The following is an 8,829-nucleotide window of genomic DNA, read 5'->3' on the forward strand; positions in this document are numbered from 1 at the left end:
CATAAATTTGGATCAACAGCATTGACCCAAGAGCTATGTAAGTCCCTAGATCAGCACACTCAAGCAGCAACCTGCTATCAGGTCCTCCTCGCCTTGTAACAGTTCTATTTCTATTCTCATATTTAAATAAATCCTACGCCTTTCACTTTTGCATTCCATTGTTTGTAAATTTCATTCTTTGGATTTGAGAGACAAGAACCCAGAAAGAAATTGGCAGTTAACTGTTGAATCTGCTGTGACACTGAATGGCATAGCCTGCCATTAAGAGCTGCTACATGTCACTTAATAGTAGTGAAGAAGAATCCAGGTTTGCAAGTTGTGACCCCTGCAGCTATTGCTGGCAGGCATCCCCTGCCTTCATTATCTGATAACACTAAAATGAGCTTTCTTAGCTGCAGAATCCTGCAACTTATGCAAACCCTACCCACCAGCAGAAGTAGAGAAACTCCAGTTTTAGTGGGACTGAACAATCAGCAATTATGTTCAGCTAGGGTCCCATTTGAGGAGTATAAGATACTTCCTCCATATTTCATATATCTTTCCTCTCTCTCAAAGAAATTTGGAGATGACAGTTGTTATTATTATGCCCTCAGTCCCCTCTGTGTGCATTCTCCACCTCCACTGACCATCCACTAGGTACACAGCATGTGTAGAGCATAACAGGAACATTGTTGCTAAAAAGGAGGCCCAGTTTTGCCTTTGTAATTAAACATAGGCTAAAATGCAGTCACTATCTACATGAATAAGATATTGTAGTCACTCCTGACCCTCAAATACCCTTATCCACAGACTCCAGTGGATGCCTGAAAGAACAGATAGGACCAAACCCTATATATACTGTTCTTTTCTATACATACTATGATAAAGATTAACTTATAAATTAGGCACAGAAAGAGGATAACAACAACAATATAACAACAAGTATAACACTATTCTATAACAAAATTTATGTAAATGTGGTTTCAAAATATTTTCTTATACTGTGTTCAAACTTCTTGTGATGAGGACAGGAGACACAATGCCTATGTAATGAGGTGAAGTGAGGTGACTGACATAGGCATTATGAAGTAATAAGGCTACCACTGGCCTTCTTACCAGAACAGAAGCACTGCAATACCACAATCTGATAGCCAAGATGGCTACCACGTGACTAACAACAAGCTACACTGAACAAAGTGTTCTGGGCTAGATGGAACAGGACAGCATGGAATTTCATCATCCTCCTCAGAATGGGATGCAACTTAAAAGTTCTGAATTGTTTATTCCTGGAATTTTTCATTAAAAAATTTCAGACCACAGCAGACCACAGGTAACTGAAAGTATAGAAAGCCACCCATAAGGGTGGATTAATGTATTACTTACAGGGAAGATATAACAAGATATAGTAACTTTGGTCCAATGCTTTTCTTCTGACTTTTTAGGGAAATTGTCCTTTCCAGGATCTTGGTAAGAGAAGGAGAGTGTGTAAAGCACATGGGTTGAGATGGGGGAGTAGTGAATTCACCTATCAACCCTGAGATCTGCTTTGTCTTAATGGTGAGCCTATCTTGGAGGAAGGTAAAGGTGAAGGAGACAATAGAGGATTGTCTATTGTCTATTTTTTTGGTCTTAGAGAAGACCAAAAAAAAAAACACAAAAAAACAAAAACCCTCCCAATAAGCAATTTTTATTATTTGTTTTAATTAGTTATACATGACAGTACAATGTATAACTAATTAAAGACATATCATACATTTGAATCAGATGGGATATAATTTCTCATTTTTCTGAGTGTACAGGTTGCAGAATTACATTGGTCATGCAGTCACTTATATACTCACAGCAATACTAATGTCTATTTTTATTCTGCTGTCCTTCCATTCAATAAGCAATTTTAGCATGTGCTCAACCCTGGGGAAAATGTGGTACTTCAGTAGAAGGAGAAAACTTTATTTTCTAATCTCATATTAGTACATTACTAGTGTTGTTTAGCTGGACTTATCACTCATTTTTTTCTAAAGTTCATTTTCCTTATCTATGTCAAAAATTCATGAGAACTAACTAAAATAATAAACATGAAAAAACAACTTTGTAATGCCCAAGATCCTGCACTATGAGGTGTAAGACACTTCAGGAACACATCCTAGTCTGTCACTGATTTCCAGCAGCTCCCTGACTGTTCCATAGTCACTGTTAGGAACAGCTCTCCACAGACAATCAGGGGATGTGTGGATCTTTCCCACAGGGGGATATAGTGTAGCTTACCCTCTAGATCAGTCTGGCAATGTTCTTGATCTCTAATTTCTCTGTACCAAGACATGCCGTGGTGCCACCTGAAATGCAGGTTCTCTTAGTCCCCCTTCCTGGTTTACCTGCAGTGGATCAGCTCCCCACCAGTAATGGGTTTTCTTCTTTTATTTTACCATATCCAAATTTCTGTTTCCTTAAACTGTTCTGAGAGTCTAGTATTAAGTCCCAGTTAAATCTCTCTTTTCACGAACCACCTCACTGAGAAGCTGTTTATCTACCTTCCTGGTCTCATGCCATGGAGCAGCTTGGAAAACAACCTCCTCAACCTTTCCATCTTCCTCTAACCCCTGTCTTCTCATGGTTTCTTAAGGTGGAATGTTAGATGACTAATTTGAGAATTTTTAAAATATAAACATTATACCTATAAATTCCCTTTAAGAACTACCTTAGCTTTATCACATAAATTTTAATATATGATTTCATTCATCTCAAATTATGTTCTAGATTTATTTATTTCTTCTGTCACTTACTGGTTATTAAAGAGTGTTATTTAATCTCTATATTTTTGTGAGTTCCTCAAATTTGGTACTGATTTTAAATTATTTCTCTGGTGGAGAAGAAACTTTATATTTCAATTATTTTATATTAATCAAAGTTTGTTTTATGTTTAGTATATGGTCTGCCCTGGAAAATGTTTCATTTATATTTGTAAAAAATTATATTCTGCCCTTATTAGGTGGAGTGTTCTTTATAAATGACTCTGTTAGGTCTAATGGGTTACATTATTGTTCATGGTTTTTCTCTTCCCTTATTAATCTTCTGCATAATTATTCTATACATATCTTAGTCAGTTTGGGTAAATAAAACAGATTACCATAGACTGGATGGTATACACAACAGAAATTTATTTCTCACATTTGTAGAAAGTTTGAGATCAGGAGGCCTGCATGGTCAGATTATGGTGAGGACATTCTTCTTGGTTTGTAGATAATCTTCTTGCTCTGTCTTCCTCACAAGGCAGAAAGCATACAAAAATTAGTTCTTTTGTCTCTCCTAATAAAGACACTAATCACCTCAAAATGGTTTCACAATCATTACCTCCAAAGGCCTTATTTCCTTATGAAAACGTCCCTCTGGGGATTAGAATTTCAACATATGAATTTTAGGTGAGCCCATTCATGCAATCCATAACAATACACTACTGAAAGTGGATTACTGAAATTTTCAAGTATAATTAATTTTCTTTTTCTCCCTTCAATTTCTGTCAGTTTTCACTTCATGTATTTTTGCAATATACACACACAGTATACACACTTGTTATATCCTGATGAAAGTACCCCTTTTATTACTGTAAAACATCGCTGTTTACCTCTCTATTTCTAGAAACATTTTTGTGTGTTTTAAAGTCTACTTTGTCAAATAATACATAGCTAATTCAGCTTTCTATGGTTACTTATGAATATCTTTTTTTTTTTTTAAATACTAGGGATTGTGCTTTATCACTAAGATTCATCCCCAGGACTTTTAAATTTCTTTTTAATTTTATTTTTTTGATACCCAGGGGAAATTTACCACTGAGATACATTCCTAGCCCTTTTTATTTTTAATTTTGAGACAGGGTCTCAAAATAGAGGCTCTCTAAATTGCTGCATAGTATGCCTTGAACTTGTAATCCTCCTGACTCAGCCTCCCTACTAGTGGGATTACAGGCATGTGTTGGCTATATGCATATCTTTTCCATACTTTTACTTTCACTCTGTTGGTATCTTTGAACCTAAAATGTGTCACCTATAGATAACACAGAGTTCATTTTTATTTGTTTTTTCCTGTTGGACAATCTGTACATCTCATTGGGTTGTTTAATCTATTCCAATTCACTATTTTAGCCAGTGATTCTTCAGGAAAGACGCTGGAGACTGGTAGGAAGGCATTTTCTTCCTCTTGGAAAATTCAAAGGAAGTTCATCTCTCCCTCTGGATGTGAGCAAGAAAGAACTGTCACCCTATTTTTATAACCTCATGGGAAAATAGCCAGTATTGTGGACAGAGCAGATAGAGAGAAAGAACTTGTGATAACTAATATCAACTGCTTAAGATAAAAATAACCATTTGCTTCAGGTTCATCCTACGTGTGTGAAAGTCCTCTTCAGGCCCAGTCAAGACAGTGATGTTTTATTGTGGCCCATCTAACCCATGGGCCACAAATGCATCTTTTTTGTCCCATCATCCCTACACACTCTTAGAAGCAAACCACAACCTATTGCTTCTCTGAAGAGGATCTAGCTACTGAGTGTCTCTGCCATCACGGTAAAAGCAACCTCACATGTGTTGACATACTGGAATCTCTGCTCTTTCTGTATCACATCCCAACAACCACTGACTTATTAGTTATTTGATGCAGTTAGGAAGATTTTTGGAACTATCTGTTCAAATCTGGCAATTTCCTTCAGTGCATAAATTGGTCAAAATTATCTTGTTTACTCAATGGAATAAGTCTACTTACTGAGAAAAATAGAGGCTATCTAAATATCCAAAGCGGGGCTGGAGATGTGGCTCAAGTGGTAGCACGCTTGCCTGGCATGCATGCAGCCCGGGTTCGATCCTCAGCACCACATACCAACAAAGATATGTGTCTGCCAAGAACTAAAAAAATAAATACTAAAATTTCTCTCTCCTCTCTCTCTCTCCTTTTTAAAAAAAATAAATAAATAAATATCCAAAGCTAGGACATGGGTAAACTGAAAAGCAATTTTGAAAAGTGGAAAATTATTTGGCCATTAAGGACACCGTTAAGATAAAATAGGGACATGGAATAAGATTTCATTGTTATCATAATATTTAAAATGTAATTACATAAGAACATGTAAGATATAATCTCTTTTTAAATACTATACACATATTCATACATTCCCAGCCCTTTCAATTATTTTTATTTTGAGACAGGAACTTACTACATTGCCAAGGCTGGCCTCTAACTTATGATCTTCCTGCCTCAGCTCCCTAAGTAGCTGGGATTACAGATGTGCAAAACCATGCCTAGCTAAAACTATTTATTTATTTACTTGTTCTAATCTGTTATACTGACAGCAGAATGCATTTCAGTCCATAGTACATAAATGGAGCACAATTTTTCATTTTTCTGGTTGTATACAAAGTAGAGTCACACCATTGGTGTCTTCATACATGTACTTAGGGTAATGATTTCCATCTCATTCCACCATCTTTCCTACCCCCATGTCCCCTCCCTCCCCTTTGCCCTAACCAAAATTTCTCCATTCCTCCCATGCTCCCCACAACCCCCATTATAGATCAGCATCCACTTATCAGAAAAAACATTCAGCCTTTGGTTTTGGGGATTGGCTTACTTCACTTAGCATGATAGTCTAACTCCATCTATTTACCTGTAAATTCCATGATTTTATTCTCCTTTAATGCTTAGTAATATTCTTAGTTTTCGGCGGACACAACATCTTTGTATGTGGTGCTGAGAAAGGAACCCGGGCTGCACGCATGCCAGGCAAGCGCGCTATCGCTTGAGCCACATCCCCAGCCCTAATGCTTAGTAATATTCTATTGTGTGTATATACACCACAGTTTCTTTATCCATTCATCTACTGAAGGCCATCTAGGTTGATTTCCACAATTTAGCTATCGTGAATTGTGCTGCTATAAACACTGATGTGTCTGTGTCACTGTAGTATTCTGTTTTTAAGTCCTTTGGGTATAAACTGGGAAGTGGGATAGCTAGGTCAAATGGTGGTTCCATTCCAAGTTTTCCAAGGAATCTCCATACTGCTTTCCAGATTGGTTGCACCAATTTGCAGTCCCACCAGCAATTTAAGATTGGGGAAAACCACATCCTCGCCAACACTTATTATTACTTGTATTCTTAATAACTGCAATTCTGGCTGGAATGAAATAAAATCTTAGAGTAGTTTTGATTTGCATTTCTCTAATTGCTAGAGATGTTGAACATTTTTTCATATATTTTTGGATCGATTGTATATCTTCTTCTGAGAAGTATCTGTCCAGCGTCTTTATCTAAAAATTTTAATGAAATAATTCCATAACAATTTTCCTTTAGAAACTGAATGAAAAAGGATGCATTCTTTTTTTAAAAATACCTTTATTTTTTATTTATTTATAAGCAGTGCTGAAAATCAAACCCAGTGAAGCATTCTACCACTGATCCACAATCCCAGCCCCGAGAGGATGTATTCTTATACAACATAAATTCAGACAACTCCCACATATTTTTATTGTGGCTTTATATTTTTATAAGCATTTAATTTCAATAAAACAATGAAACAGTGTATCCTAGTACATTTCTTCTCAGTCCCTGGGTATCCTATCTAACCTTATGAACACCTGGGTGACATTCTTATGTAATTTTAAATTACAACACTGGATATTAAATAAAAACCAAAGTCAATAAATCATCTTAGAAATCTAAAAAGCAGGTAAATAACAGGACAATTTATTTTTAGGATACTGCCATGATAATTTTTCTCCTTAGTACCACACCAAGCAGAAATAAATTCAATTTATAATTCACCAAGCATGTGAATTTTAACCTTTGTGATATCAGATATTTATAAAATATTTTGAAATTGTCTTAAAATTTACATGCAATGTGAAAGTATTCATTTTTAAGGTAGATTTGAAATTTTTATGACTCATTCCAATGAACTGTCAATACTGGGATATTTGTACTTACATAGGAAATGATCAGGAAGAGTGAGCACTAATCTAATAATATTGGTTTATTGGGTAACAAGTCCTAATATTGGAATCAGTGTATTAAAGGAGACTTTACTTATCAATTCATTTAGGAATATATTATATAGTACTTGTGAAATAAAATTAACTTTAGAAAAACAAAATAATCATATTCAGGTATAGGTATGCATTTTTATATTTCCATTTTAAATGGATAGGCAAAATCAATCTTTCTCCTTGTCTATATCAGTGAGGCCCAATCTCTAATCCTCATTTGTTTCATCATTATCACAGAGAACCCACTATCTACTATGTCCAGTTTAGAAAAATATGACTTTGAGCATTTCTAACACAATTCCACAGTAGGTACTGAAGAAGGTGCTCTTAAGCACCTACCACCATACAGAGTTTGAACCATTGAGATGGGAAATGAGTTGCCTAGATTCCCCCCAGCAGTGACTCCAGGGGAACCTGATCTCTCCTTTCCAGTATGATCAGATGGTGCTAGCAGAGCTGGTAATCCTGAGCTCTGAGCTATAAACTTAGGAACTACCAATGCTGAGGGAGGGTCCTAATACCCTATGAAGATGGAGCATGGTTCCTATACTCTTCCAAGTTTTCTTTCTCTTCAATAGAATGTTACTCTGAAACTATAGAACATGACTGCATTCATTCACTGAGTTGGAATTGTGCAGCCATCACATCTAAGCCCATTCTCCTAGAATCCCTGAGTAGCAGACAGAATACCTTCTTAGACAATGGATTAATGGAGTATTGTTCAAGGGACATTTCTCTTCTTGCTTAATGGGATAATTCTCCCACATAGAGATGGAGAAATAGAAGCTTCATGGGAGGGGAAAACGATAAGTAATACAGAACCTAGAAGCTTCATTTCAAATATCTGATAAGGGCAGAATGATCGTATCCCTTGATCACCATCAAAATACTTATTTTGAAGCTTATTTGGAGATGCAACCCTGAAAGAATTAAGGTAAAATTAGGCCATAAGGATGGGGCCCTGATCTGATGGGATTCATATCTTTAAAAGAAGAGACACCAGCCAGCTCCCTATCTGAATGCATGTACTGAGGAAAGGCCATGCAATGACATACTAGGAAAGATAGCTGTTTGCAAGTCAAGAAGACCTCACCAGAAGTAGAATTTGCCAGCACCTTGGTCATGAACTTCTATTCTCAGAACAGAGAGAAAATAAATGTCTATTGTTTAAGCCACAAAGTCTGTGGGGTTTTTTTGTTTGTTTGTTTGTTTGTTTGTTTGTTTTTAAGGCAGCCCAAGCAGATTCACACAACATTAAAAACATCCCTAAAACTTGTCCACTCCCAATATATTCATGGGGGGATGTAAAAAAATGCTAACGGGGAAAAGACTGTGATCTTAGGATCTGAAGGAGGAGGGATCTTGTTTGGTAGAAACATGGATGATTCTCAACTCTGTATGAGCCCGGGGAAGTGTTTGTCTTAGAGTTCCCCGTAATAGTACCTTCAGCAGCCTGCTCTTTTTTGCAAAGCCTTAAAGAAGCTCATCTTTGTGCAGAGTAGCACGCAGATTTCTCAAGCTCTCTCTCTGCTAGCTCCCTTTTCAGAATGCTTCCCCACACATTCAGCTGCTCTGAGCTTCCTGAACTCTGAATTATCTATTTTTTATGAGCAAGGATATGTTTTCAATTACCTCTACTTTTGCCATAGTTTCAGAATCTCCTCCTGACAGGAAGTTGGAGCAAGTTCAAGTTTATAGGAGAAAGCAAACATTCTTTAAATAATTTTGTATTTAACTATTGTACTGATTATTATTCCATTTAACTGACTGAATTTTAAAATACATCGTTTGAACTATATGTGGTGACACGTGCCTGTAATACTAG

The sequence above is a fragment of the Ictidomys tridecemlineatus genome, chromosome 1 (genome assembly GCF_052094955.1).
Source record: "Ictidomys tridecemlineatus isolate mIctTri1 chromosome 1, mIctTri1.hap1, whole genome shotgun sequence".
Classification (NCBI taxonomy): domain Eukaryota; kingdom Metazoa; phylum Chordata; class Mammalia; order Rodentia; family Sciuridae; genus Ictidomys; species Ictidomys tridecemlineatus.